This window comes from Neovison vison, chromosome X (assembly GCF_020171115.1).
Source record: "Neovison vison isolate M4711 chromosome X, ASM_NN_V1, whole genome shotgun sequence".
Classification (NCBI taxonomy): domain Eukaryota; kingdom Metazoa; phylum Chordata; class Mammalia; order Carnivora; family Mustelidae; genus Neogale; species Neogale vison.
In genome coordinates, this window is record NC_058105.1 from 38181562 (window position 1) to 38195267 (window position 13706).

Genomic DNA, 13706 nt, shown 5'->3' on the forward strand with positions numbered 1-13706 from the left:
ATGCACTGTTCTCATTCTGCTTTCTTTTCTGAAAATAGAATATTCATGAATCGTCTTTAGTACCATGTAAATTTTAGACTGATGGTGATTATACTAATCATCTTCAACCTCATCATGACTTCCACTTGAGTGCCTACCATTGGCAAGGAGGGAATTGTCCACATCAGAACAATATTCCATTTCAATCAAAGCATCTATCCTATCAAGGACCTAACACTATTAGATGCAATAGGAAATGCAGGCAGATTGAAGACACTGTATACTCCCTGGCCCCAAAGAAACTGGCAATCTATTTAAGGAGATGAAATTAACACATATGAAATCATAAAAGGGAATAAATAATGATTGGTATGATATTGCTCATATAAGTACAGTATGAATTTAGAGAACAGTAACAGAGCAGCTAAAACAGGCAAAGCAGTTTTCATATGGGAAGAGTAGGAATCATGCTGAGTCTTCTTTTTTAAGATTTTACTTATTTATTTGAGAGAGAGAGAGAGAGCAAGAGAGAGCATGAAAAGGGCAGGGCGGGGGAGAGGGAGAAGCAGACTCCACACTGAGCAGGGAGCCCCACATGGGGCTCAATCCTGGCACCCCAGGATCACGACCTGAGCTGAAGGCAGATGCCTAACTGACTGACCCACCCAGGAGCCCCAGAATCATGCTGAGTCTTCAAGTGTGGGTAACATCTACTTTGGCAGAAGGGGAAAAAAGAGAAGACTCTACCTCCAATACTTTCTAGTTTCTACAATTCTTTTCCATGTATAGATTCATTTTGTCCTGGTGGCAAGGCCCTAGGGTAGACAGAGAAGGCATTCTTATACCAGCACATGGGCATATCCTGATGTCACAGAGTGGTAACTTGCCCAAGGTTGCGAGCTGGAAAGCGAAACACACTTAACTACTTGCTACTCCAACTCCAGCAGAGCCTCTGCCTGCAAAGAGCTTACGCCTGTCAATCGTGACTCTTGTACAGACATAAAATGAGCGTGTGTTAAAGATTTTATTTAACTCCTTATCCATGAAAGAACTGGTCAGATGCTAACCACCAGTCCAAAGGAGTAGTCAAAAATGCACACATTTATATGGATTGAGGAAATGTTGAATTTAAGAATAGATGAGAAGCTGGCTTTTTCCGTGAAGGGAGGAAAAAAGAAGTCAATTGAACTGCCACCAGACAGAATTTGTTTGCATGTCTATGGGCAAGAATTATTTCTCATTGGGACCAGCTATCTACAGCTTGCAGGGTTTTTAGATAGCTCAAAGAAAATGAAAGACCAAATGCAGATAACTCAAAGAATTCATGCCAAACAATATCTAGTTTCCATTGGAGACACCCAGGAGTCTCTTTTTTGCTTATTACAAGTTTCCCTGTTCCCTGTGAGTTATAAACATAAACATAAAGTTATAAACATAAAGAATACAGATGAAGTCATAGCAAATGTTACAAGGCCACAGGGTTGGAAATATGGGTTGGGGACACCTTACCCCAGAGCCTGGGATCCCAAGCTGGTCTTAGGACCAGGAACCTCATCAAGGATGAAGGAAGCCCTTCTGTGTTAAGGAGTCGTTTAGAGAGGCCTACCCTGAAACTAACCAGTTTTGAGTTGGCAGGAGGCTTGAAGGTGGGACTTCCAAGCTACGAAGTGGTAGATGGTGGTGAGTGTGCTCCAGGCTGGCCAATTTCATAGGGCCCAGATTCAGAGATTCAGTTCATCATTTAATTAAGTTTATATCTAGCTTAGTTTTTTTTAAAAGACAGTAGTAATTGGGGCGCCCGGGTGGCTCAGTGGGTTAATCCTCTGCCTTTGGCTCAGGTCATGATCTCAGGCTCCTGGGATTGAGCTCCCATCGGGCTCTCTGCTCCGCAGGGAGCCTGCTTCCTCCCCCTTCTCTCTCTCTGCCTGCTTCTCTGCCTATGTGTGATCTCTGTGTGTCAAATAAATAAGTAAAATTTTTAAAAAAAGACAGTAGTAATTAATTTTATGAGATCAAATAGAGACAGTTTCCATATCACCAGAAACTAGAGGTCCCAGGAGAGCAAGAAAATGTTTTATTGATGTCCTAATGAGGGGTTTGCACAAGCATGCACTTATGAAACTTGCATTCATATTCATATATGTGAGTACACAACTCATCTCTTAAAATGCAATTACGTACTTATACAAGGTGATACAAATATTAATACAGAGACCTGACCTTACATGTAGGTAGCCATCTACAGACTGAGATCAGAAGGGTAATTAAAAGCCTCTACTCCCAGATGGTACCCCTAGTGATCTACCTTCATTTACAACATTCCCACCATTAATGTTATTTTTTTGGAGAAGGAGTTCCCGAAGGCATTTGTTCAAATGCAACAGGCTCTTTCTTGTAAAAAAAGACAAGTGGGATGGAAAGGTCCAGAATGCAGGCAGAGACGGCAGATCTGAGAAGGATGGCTGGACAGTAGCTCTGGAAAGTGTCATAGGTGGTGCTCTGGACATGTGGAAGGAGGATCAGTGACAAGGAAAGGGCAGGAAAGGGCAGGAAAGGAAGCCAGGAAGAAAGACAAAACTGACCACACCACGGAGTTGTGATGGCCACGTAATAGTATCTCATGATACAAATGCATTAAGAATTACTCTGCAAAACAAAAGAAAACAAAACAAACAACCCCCCAAACCCCCCCAAACAGGAAAAAACCCTCCTCCATAGAAGAATATAATTTCAAAAAGTCAAGTCACATATTATATGAGAGGGATCTAATTTTTCCTAATACATGTTGTTGAAAAGTATTCGGCTGAGAACTGATAATCTGGGAGAAAAGTTGCAGATCAGGTATGACCAGAAAACAAGCCATAGAAGTGGGGAAACTGGTTTCTCATCCAGGATTAAGGACTTAAATGCAAACAGCCCAGAGAGCCATCTTTACCATCGTCTGTATCCTTGCCATCCCTGAGATCAAAGCAGTCCTTAAATGCCTGTTGTTAAACTGAGCTGTAGCAAATGAGTAGGCCCTGGCATGATCCCCTGCCCAAGTAGGCAACAACTTCAGAACTTGCAAAATTAATAACTTACAATAATTTGATCAATTACACATTTTCACCGAAGGCAAATAAAAAAGGAAGGACATTTACCAGGGGGGTGAGCAAGGGAGCTTGAATAAGGAATTATTACCACTTCTCCAGACTTGTCTGGTAGAGATAGACTTTCAAGAGTTTATTCAGTGATGGGGACAAAAAGCTCAAAGAATGGGATGCGCTGCATTTTAGTAGGATATTTGGAGGTAGGAATAATATGAATGGAGTTATCACACATGTTAGGGGAACCTCCCTTCACTTAACCTCACATTTCCTTTAGGAAACATACACTCCAGAGACACCCATGATCTCTCTCCTGGACCCTCCCTTGTGCCCTACCAAATGAAGAAAAATTTACCTGAGTAATGAGTTTTTGGAAAGAAATTGAGAATACCCCACTCTACCATCTCCAGGTCTTCTAAGAGTTTTATTGTGATCTGCCTTTATCTTGCGGGAGAAGCCCTGTGCTGAGCCAGTGGCTAGGTGGGTAAACCTCCCTAATTCAGGAGTGGGGAGGAATTAGAAAGACAGTCGAGGTCTTACGTTTCAGCTCTGTCTCCCAGACTATTTTCGTAACTGATGTTTTGATCTTCTATCTTATTCTGGTGTTCGTGGTTCAGTTGCTTTCAAACTAGGAAGAGGAGAAGTTGAGTTACAGGTTGTTCTCCTTAAACCCAACAGAGAAATGGGTAAATTTATCAGGGAGAAGTGGAGACAGCTGATAAGAAAGACAGAAAATTTCCACAACCCTGGTAAAGAAGCTCAATTTTCCCTATCTTCCATTTTTCTCTTTACAGGGGTTATTATGCACATATGCTATTTAGTCCAGTGAAAGACTAGTTTTTCTCTCTTTCTGTTTTTTAGTTTCCAATCCATCATGGGTTGCTGCTTTTATTTTTTAATGTTTTATTACTATTATTTTTCTGGACAGGGAGTGAGGTAGGCGCAGGGAGAGGGAGAGAGAGAGAATGTTAAGCAGGCTTCACGCTGAGTATGGAGTCCAACATGGGGCTTGATCTCACGACCCTGAGATCATGACCTGAGAGGGAATCAAGAGTCGGATGCATAACCGACTGAGCCACCCAGGCACCTCTGGGCTGACGCTTTTAAAAAATACATAATAAAAATGAATTACTATAAAATGATACTAAATAAAAACCAGACACGCAAAAGATGAGGCCCAATTTTTTAATAATTAGATGAGGCAGACATAAAAGCATACCCTGTTACATTGCTATACTTGTTTGTAAAAGCTAACTCTCAATTTCCAACTTCTCTCACTACAGACTGGTACCTAACGGTTCACAGGCTAACACTGGTCTGCAGTTCACAGTCTTTAGTAGCATTGATCTGGTCTACTTTGGTTCACAGAATCCTCATCGTCTTCTTATAAAAATGGGACACAGAAAAACACAGTGGTGAAGAGTTTAGGGTCTGGTAACAAAGTTCTAATTCCCAATGAATGAGTGGTAGAGTCAACATCAACACCTCCTTCCTATGGTTGTTATGAGGATTAAATTCAAACATGCTTAAAGCCCTTGACTGTGTCGAGCCTCTTGTAAGTGTTTGATAAATGTTATTATTATTCTGGACCAGTGTCCATGTTGGGTGGTAGGCATCTGCTTAATGTTTTGGAAGATTACTAAATGGGTATAAATAAATATCCCCACAACTCATTCTTTGAAGGAATGAGTCAGATTCTATTATCTTCTAATAATTGGGGTAGTTGGGTGTTTGCGTTTTCTTTTGCCCAGAGGCTGATAGGATCTATGCGAGTGAGTCAAGGGACATGAAGACTGGCTCTCAAGGCTGCATTGGTTCATCCTTGAGATATAAACATGACTCTCATAGCTAAATTCTAGCTAAAGAATCTAGTCAAGACTATTGTCATAAAGAGCCATAAGAAAGTCATAGTCAAAGGTATATAGTCAGCAGATCACTGTGTATTTTCTCTGGGAATATTCTCAATGCTTGCTGGTGTTGCCTAATATTGTCTCCTAAAATACTGGGTCATTTCCCATTCAAGAAACAGGACTGAAAGGCATTCAAAGGACTAGAACAACTTGGAGTGGGGAGGGGCAAATTTGGGATGCCTTGGAGCCTCTAATGTACCTATCTGAGCTGGGTCAGGAAGTGAAGTGTGCCAAATGGCCTTCAGGGTCACACAGAGATTTCTACTTGTCAGAGAAGCGGTCGACTGTTCAACCTCCCCTTCCCCTTGGCCTTTGCTACTCTGCAGTTTTCCAGTACTGGTTAAAGCCAGTCCATTATGACAAAGCAACAATAGTGCTACACCTGAATGGCATAGAACATGAACGGATTGTTTCCCCCACATCGAACCAACAAACATGCTTTTCAGAAAGGCAGAGCTAACTGAAGTCTGATTTGCTCTCACGGTGCCCAGCTGTGCTGTCTATAGGGCCACAGCAGAGGTTGTTCGGGTCACGGGGATTGCTTCCACCTTTATTTTTTTCCAGTTTGCTCTGGTAAAGCTGCAAGTGTCATGCCAAATTTACTTTAAGCCACAGAAGGGTGGATTCCTGGGTGGCCTATAAAGGGAATTCTATCCTACCGAGGCAGGTGAACCAAAATGCTCCAAGATTAAGTTTGTTTTTTAACAGAGTAAAAAGGCCCACGGCACTACGGGGTGGGGTCGTGGGGGGGGTGTAAATTCAGTCTGTTCATCTCTGAAGTTAACCAATTATGAAGCCCCATGGTTTCTCACTGATGACAGGGAAGAGGGCCAAAGGACTTACCAGAACGGAAGGAGATTTGTTACACTGCTGTGTTAAAAAGAAAGCTCAGTGATGAGTAAGACATTCCCCACTCAGAAACAAGGCCATCTGGCAGGTCCTTGGCAGAATCAAAAATGAAAGAATGTTCATGATCAAATCCTCATTCAAAATTAAAAGCCATTCCTGCTTCTAGTGGGTAAAAATGGTACATCTTTACCAGCCAGTAGAAACTGCAAACGCCTGTCTCACTGTCCTGGACTTTTTGTTTGTTTGTTTAAAGATGCATGGGGAGGTTTTATATTTTCACAATTTAAATCAAATCACTCTCCTGCTGCTCTCACCCTCTTGCTGGGTTGTTTGTCATTCATTAGCTTTGAAATGATCCACTTCCTGGGGTGCCTGGGTGGCTCAATGGGTTAAAGTCTCTGCCTTTGGCTCAGGTCATGATCTCAGGGTCCTGGATTTGAGCCCCATATCGGGCTCTCTGCTCAGCGGGGAGCCTGCTTCTTCCTCTCTCTCTCTGCCTGCCTCTCTGCCTACTTGTGATCTCTCTCTGTCAAATAAATAAATAAAATCTTTAAAAAAAAAAAAAAAGAAATGATCCACTTCCTGGTGGGAAGCCTCACCTGGGAAATCAAATTCAGTTAAGGAGACAATGAGAAATATTTGGAGGAGTGATTTATGGGGAAGTCAGTCTTTTCATAAGACAGAACCAAATACTGTCCCCTACGAGGCCTCGTGTTCCTAGTGTCATTTTCTAAAAGGGCACAGATTAGAGCAGCCACTAGCAAATGAGAACACCTTGGTTCTGATCTGAGTCCTTGGATAGCTTGGGCCATCGTGAAAGAATACATGGCTGAAATATCCTTGCAACCTAAAGATGCCAAGCATGTTGTAGAAACTGTGAATATCCCCATGGCATGTAGCCCCCACCTACACCCCGAATTCCATATGCCATAGATGATTCACCTGTGTTCTTCCCACCATTTGAGTTATAATAATAATAATAATAATGATATAATATTATTATTATATCATTATTATTATTATTATTTGGTTCATTCATTTATGCTTCCTATTAAGTGGCATTTAGTTGTGTGGGAGTCCTCTTTGGTTAACATGTGACTTTCTCATCTTCATTTATTTTATTTCTCTCTCCTGTGCCTTTTTTAGGTCCGGACCTATTGAAGAGTTCTAAGAGCTGATCCGTACCTCTACTGGGGAGGAGGAATTTTCCCCATCCTTCAAGGCCGTTCTGGTTGGACTAAGAATCAAATTGTTGGGAGACAGATTAACAGAAACAAGTCAAATTTAATAGTTTACATACTGAGAATCCATACAGATAAGGAAATTTCAGACAGTGAGGCAACACGATGCTTATGTGAGCTAAAGAGAGGGGTTAGGTTCTGAAGATACAAGACAGAGAAAGGCCTTTAGCAGGAGGGTGAAAGGAGGTGTGTGGAAAACAAAGGTTGCCCAATTATGTAGATACATTTCTTAGGTAAAGGGGAATCTCTGTGAATAGCCCTCTTTCCTGGTACAAACAGGCAGATAAGGGGGAGATAACTTCTCCTGAATCTGTTGGGTTTTTACTGCTTTCTCTTATTTTTATTTTTGAATTTTTTCTTAATATTTAACTTCTTATTTTCCCCAAGTTTTTATTTAAATTCTAGCTAGTTAACATATAGCGCAGTGTTAGTTTCAAGGGTAGAATTTAGTGATTCATCACTTACATACAACACCTGGTGCTCATCACAAGTGCCCTCCTTAATACCCATCACCTGTTTAACCCATTCCCCACTCCCCCACCATCTCCCTCCAGTATTTCTCAGTTTGTTCTGTGAGGTTCAGAGTCTGCTTCTTGGTTTGCCTCCATTTTTATTCCCTGCTATGTTCATTTGTTTTGTTTCTTAAATTCCACATATGAGTAAAAGCATATGGTATTTGTCTTTCTCTGACTGATTTCACTTAGCATATACTCTTCAGCTCCAACCATGGCATTGCAAATGGAAATATCTCATTCTTTTTATGGCTGAGTAATATTCCATTATATTAAAAAAATCCATTCATCCATCAGTGGACACTTAGGCTCTTTTTCATAATTTGGCTATTGTAGATAATGCTGCTATAAACCTCAGGGTGCATGTGTCCCTTCAAATCAGTATTTCTGTATCCCTTGGGCAAATACCTCGTAGTGCAATTGCTGGGTGGTGGGGTCGATCTATTTTTAACTTTTTGAGGACTTTCTATACTGTTTTGCAGAGTAGCTTCCCCAATTTGTATTCCCACCAAAAGTGTAAGAGGGTTCCCTTTTCTCCACATCCTCACCAACATCTGTTTTTTCCTAAGTTGTTAACTTTAGCCATTATGACAGGTGTGATGTGATATCTCATTGTAGTTTTTATTGGTATTTTCCTGACCGTGAATGATATTGAGCATCTTTTCATGCATCTGTTGGTCATCTGTATGTCTTCTTTGGAAAAATGCCTATTCATGTCTTCTGCCCATTTCTTAACTGGATTGTGTTTTGGGTGTTGAGTTTTGTAAGTTCTTTATATATTTTACATACTAACCCTTTATCGGATATGTCATTTGCAAATATCTTCTCCCATTCCATAGGTTAGCTTTTAGATTCATTGATGGTTTCCTTCACTGTGCAGAAACCTTTTATTTTGATTGCTTTTAATTCAAAACAGTGTTTATGCCAAAGTAGCCCATCTTGGAGCTGCCCTTGGCCCCTACACCTCCAACCAGATCCTTGAACAGTCAATTCTTTCCTGGTGTCCTCATGATTCTTGAAGTGGCTTAAGTGCAGGGTAAGCCCTCTTGATAGAGTAACTGTAGTTGAAATGCTTCTAAGCCTTATTTGACTTCCAGAGGAAATTCAAAGCCCTCTAAAGCCATTCTTGGGCCCAAGGATTTGATATGAGTATACTTAGTGGTCTAAAAATAGTTTGGGGGCAGCAAGGTTAGTCACCTTGCTACTGGGATGGAGAAAGAAAATATTTATTATACTGAACACTTGTATAATGCTTTATAGTTTTCAATGCATTTTAAACATCTCATTAGATCCTTCAATCTGTGAAGTGAAGGAGTAGATATTTCCACAAGGAAACTAAAGTCAGAAGGTTAGGTAACTTCCTTAAATGCACTCTTCCAAATTCTTTCAACTAGAAGAGTTACTTTAGCCCAAAAGGGGATTTATTTGTTCGTGTAACCTATAAAGGGAGAAAAACCTGCCAGGAACCAGGGCCTCAGAGATTGCAGTAAGTACTCGACATTGACAGAATTTTCTCTCTATTCATCTTTATTTCTTCTTGTCGCTACTTGGATTTAGTCCGTGGACAGGTTCTTTTCTATAGTGGGAAAGATGATGGGTAGTAGCCTAGATAATATATCCTTACAATTCATGATCAAAGTGAGGATTATGGGGCACCTGGGCTGTTCATTTGATTGAGCATCTGATTTTGGCTCAGGTCATGATCTCAAGGTCCTGAGATGGAGACTTGCATTGGGCACCCCACTCAGCAGGGATTCTGCTTGTCCCACTACCCCTCTCCGTGTGTGTGTGTGTGTGTGTGTGAGTGTGTCTGTGTGCTTATCTCTCAAATAAATAAATAAAATATTTTTTTAAAGTGAGGATACATTTACTTTAGATAATTTTGTGTAAGGCTTCCAATTCACCTAACTTAGGCCATGTGTCCTCTCCCTCAGACCAATCACTGTTTCCCAGAAGTTGCAGTGCTATGGTTGGGCCAAACCTGGATCATGTGGTCACTCTTGTAGTCTGCAGGTTTGGGTTGAGGGTGGAGCACTATGACTGACAACCTCATCAGGAAGACATGGAATGGGGAGGCAGCTCTCTGATGGGAAGGGGATGATGTTAATAGGCAAAGAATGGGAAACTGTGTGAGGTAAACTAAAATCACAACCACTGCTGCCCAGTACACCAAAATTCTGGAAAACTCAGGTCACTCTCTCAAAAACACCACATTAGAAGAGAGTGAGAAGAAACAGACTGGTCGAATGCACAGCAGCCTGCTTAAGGAATTCTAGATGTTTATTTTAGAACCCTTAGTCTTTATGTTTGAGAAGTCATGTAGAGGAGATAGATCTGGAGATATGAAAACACTGTGTGTGAATTTTAATTAAAAAGAAGAAACTTGTCTTGATAAGACTGATATTTGGAAGATGAAGAGAGCAGCAGTTCTCAAATAGTTTGGTTTCAAGAGCCCCTTATACTCTTAAAAATCATGGAGGACCATAAATATCTTTTGTTGATGTGTGGTACAGCTACCTATGTTAAATTAGATACTAAAACAAAGAAATTTAAAATAATTTATCTGTTTATATTTATTTATTTATCTGTGCACAGAGGTAAAGAATAAATGATGAGTAGTAGGGTTTCATGCCTCTGCCTTGATCTGCTGTTTCTTGAACATCAGCACAAATGGAAACACTTTGGCAAAAGCAAATATTTCAGTATTATTATGAAAGTAATATTGACCTCTCCGGCCCCTGCCCCAAAGGGTCATGGGAACCCTAAACATCTGTGGTCTACACTTTGAGAACCAAATTGTTGCAATAGAGGAGATAATGAAATAACTCTTTTACCCATCTGGACTAGCATCAGGTACAGATGGCAATCAGCCCAGCTTTATACAAAATAAGTCATTCTGTGACATTTTAAAGTCCATCTATGGTAGAAAAATAGGCCAAGGAGTTAAGAGAGAAACAGTAGCATCGTAAAGAAATCTCTTTGAAACTGTTTAAAAGTCTTGTTAGTTTTTTGGAGTCATCAATGCCAAAAACCTTGCAGTTCCCTAGAACAGAACCCTGTTTCTTCTAGGTTCAAAATGTAACCTAGAATACATTGACTAGGTTGACCATAGGAATAGATATGTAAGAGAAGCATGCAACAAATTAAAAAAAAAAAAAGAGCTCCAATTGAAACAATTGAATCCATAGGTCAAATACTCAGAAAGGGTCTACTCTCATAGTCTTGTCCATGATACCATCCTCAATGACAAGTCATAAAGACTTGTCCAAATGAACATCACGGGGGGGGGTCACATCTGTCGGGAAGCTCATGACCCCCAAAAAAGGGGCCTTCTGTGGCTCCTTATTAACATGAAAGTCATGTGAAACATGGGGGATGACATATCAAACTCACCTGTGATTCCAAAAAGTAATAGGTAGAGTAATATATGTACATGCAACTCTAAGCAGGGCACTTGGTTAAACTGGGACTACATCCTGGGAAACAGGCCCGGTAATTTCTAAAAATATATCACACCACTAAACAGGGTTTCAGAGCATAGAACTTCCAGAAGCAGAGCTTTGTAATTATAGATTTATCTGCATGTTTGTTTAACATCTGCCTTTCTCATTTGCCACAGTACCCACAGAGTCTGACATAGAGTATTATTAAATAAATATTTGCTGAATAAATGAATAATTGATTGCCACTACATGATCTTGCATAGTCTGACCTCTACTTTCCTTCCCGTCCCACCATACTCCATCTGGACCTCTGGACTCAAGTCATTGTGACCTTATTTTCATCACTTGAATGCGCTGTACTTTCTGCTGTCATAGAGCCTATGTTTGGTCCCTTTGTTTGGAATGGTCTTCCACCCTATTCCTTAATTACTACTCATTTGTCAGATATCAGCCTAAGTTTTAGGTTTAGGCTTCTCAGGAAAGCCTACCTTGAGCTCCACAACTAGAGCAACCCTTCTCTTATAAACTTAGACACAACCTAGCCAAGATGTGGGTTTCCATTTTTTTGTGTGTTCATTTGATGTTGCTCCCTGTCCCTACCTGGCTGGATTTTTAAGTTATATGAAGGTAGAGACTAAGTCTGTTTTCACCCAGCATTATACATCACAACACAGTGCCTGGGGCATTGTAAGTTTATACCCGTAGGTGTTAAGTGAAGGAAAGAATGAATGAAGCATACTGTTCCCTGGTCATATAAGGTGTCTACTACCATTTAGGATGCTGGAAGGACTTTGGAGAAGCCATTGTTTATCTTCCTATTCGATTCCTTTCATTCCCTTTATTCTCCTCCAGTTTATTTGATTTCTGTGGTTACTCAGTTGTAGTGGCCATTAGAATCCTCATAAGCTAGGACAATTTTTCAGAGCAGGATTGGGCAATCTATGACCCATTGAGCCAAATCTGGACCACAGGCTGTTTTTTTTTTAAAGATCTATTTATTTATTTGAGATAGAGAAAGAGAGAGAGAGGAGGGGCAGAAGGAGAGGGAGCTAGAGTCCCAAGCAGACTCAGCACTGAGATGTGGCGGGGGCTTGAAAGGGAGTAGATTGAGAGAGAGAGAGAGCATCTTAAGCAGGCTCCACACCCAGCATGGGACCCCAAGTGGGGATTGATCCCACAACCCTGAGATCACAACCTGAGCCAAAACCAAGAGTCAGATGCCCAATCAACTGCTGTGCCGTCAGGGACCCCTCACAGGTTGTTTTTGTAAATAAAATTTTATTGGAACGGAGTTATGCCCATTCATTGACATACTGCCTATAAATATGTAAATGTCTCACAGTAGCAGAGTTGAGTAGTTGCAATAGAAACTATCTGTCCTGTGAAGCCTAAAATATCTCCCATCTGCCCCTCTATAGAGAAATTTTGCCAACCCCTTTGTTTCACAGCAATGTATGTGCTTTCTTTTTTTTTTAAAGCCCTGTATCTGAATCTAACTTTTCATATATTGCTGGATTTCCTAGTTACACATTTATAATGACCACTGTGCATGAGGGCTTGACACAAAAGGTTATCAAGCAACTGATAGTTTTGCTAATCTTCACAAAAGAAAATATTCTTTGATTTGTAGCCAGAGTTGCCTCTTAGAAAGTCTGCAAAAATTTTTCCTTCTGATGAAAAATGAGTTTTTTGCAGAAATTGAGTTTTTTGCAGAATAACAGCTAATATTTATTGAATGCTTTCAATGAACCAGACTCAGTTCTAAGCACCCTACATGGGATTATCTTGTTTATTGCACTCAACAATTCTATGCTGCACAGATGATGGTGATGATGATGATGATGATGATCCCTGCTTTACAGATGAGGACAGTAAGGCCCAGAGAGGTTGCACAGCATGTCTATGTCACACAGGTTTTGGAAGTACCTGAGCTAGAATAGGATTTGGAGGACTCTGACTTCAGACAAGACCTGTGCTTTTAACTACTCTACCATCCTGCTTGTCTGAGTCCTTCATTCCCAAAAAGCCACACTGTTTATGATTTCTAAATATAAGGACAGTTTTTTGCTGTTGTTTCCAAGTGGGACAACTTATAATTTTGAGTTTTGAAGGCAAGACATGAAAAGGCTTTTGAAATCCCAATGCTTGGCAGAGTACCAGGCACATAAAATTCAATTAATAAATGCTTCTATTGTTGTTGGACATGAGATGACATTGAAGAGGAAGAGGATGAAGACAAAGAATTTTCTACTAGGAGTTTCACACCATCCTAGGTCATTGTCAATGAATGGGGATATAGTTTCAGGTACTGGAGTCACTGCTAAGGGATCTGGCTACCTCTGAGCATGTGAGAGAAAGTAGAGATATTAGTTCCTTATTATAAACAAAATGGAAAATAGAAGCAAGCAGTAATTTCAGTACTGAATCTATAAGTCAACTCTATAAAATTTTTAAATAAAGAGAACATAGATACAAAAAATAAATTGGTGGTTCCCAACTGGCATTGGGGGGTGGTAAGAGAAATGGGTGAAGGGGGTCAAAATTTATGCATGTTCATGGTGACTTATGCATAAATAAGTTATGCATAAATAAGTCATGGTGATGTAATATATAGCTTGATGACTATAGTAAATAATACTGTATTGCATATTTGAAAGTTGTTGAGAGAGTAAACCTTACAAGTTTT

The 13706-nt window shown here is 40.3% G+C and overlaps 1 protein-coding gene across 1 annotated transcript in view; it reads left to right on the top strand.

Annotated features, from left to right (window-relative positions):
• Positions 1–9023: 9023 nt before the first annotated feature.
• The window catches only part of ACSL4 (acyl-CoA synthetase long chain family member 4), a 114703-nt gene continuing 110020 nt past the window's right edge, over positions 9024–13706 (top strand). The window contains exon 1 of the mRNA XM_044235809.1: positions 9024–9063. The gene's annotated coding sequence lies outside the window, so the exon portion shown is untranslated. The remainder of the gene's footprint in view (positions 9064–13706) is intronic.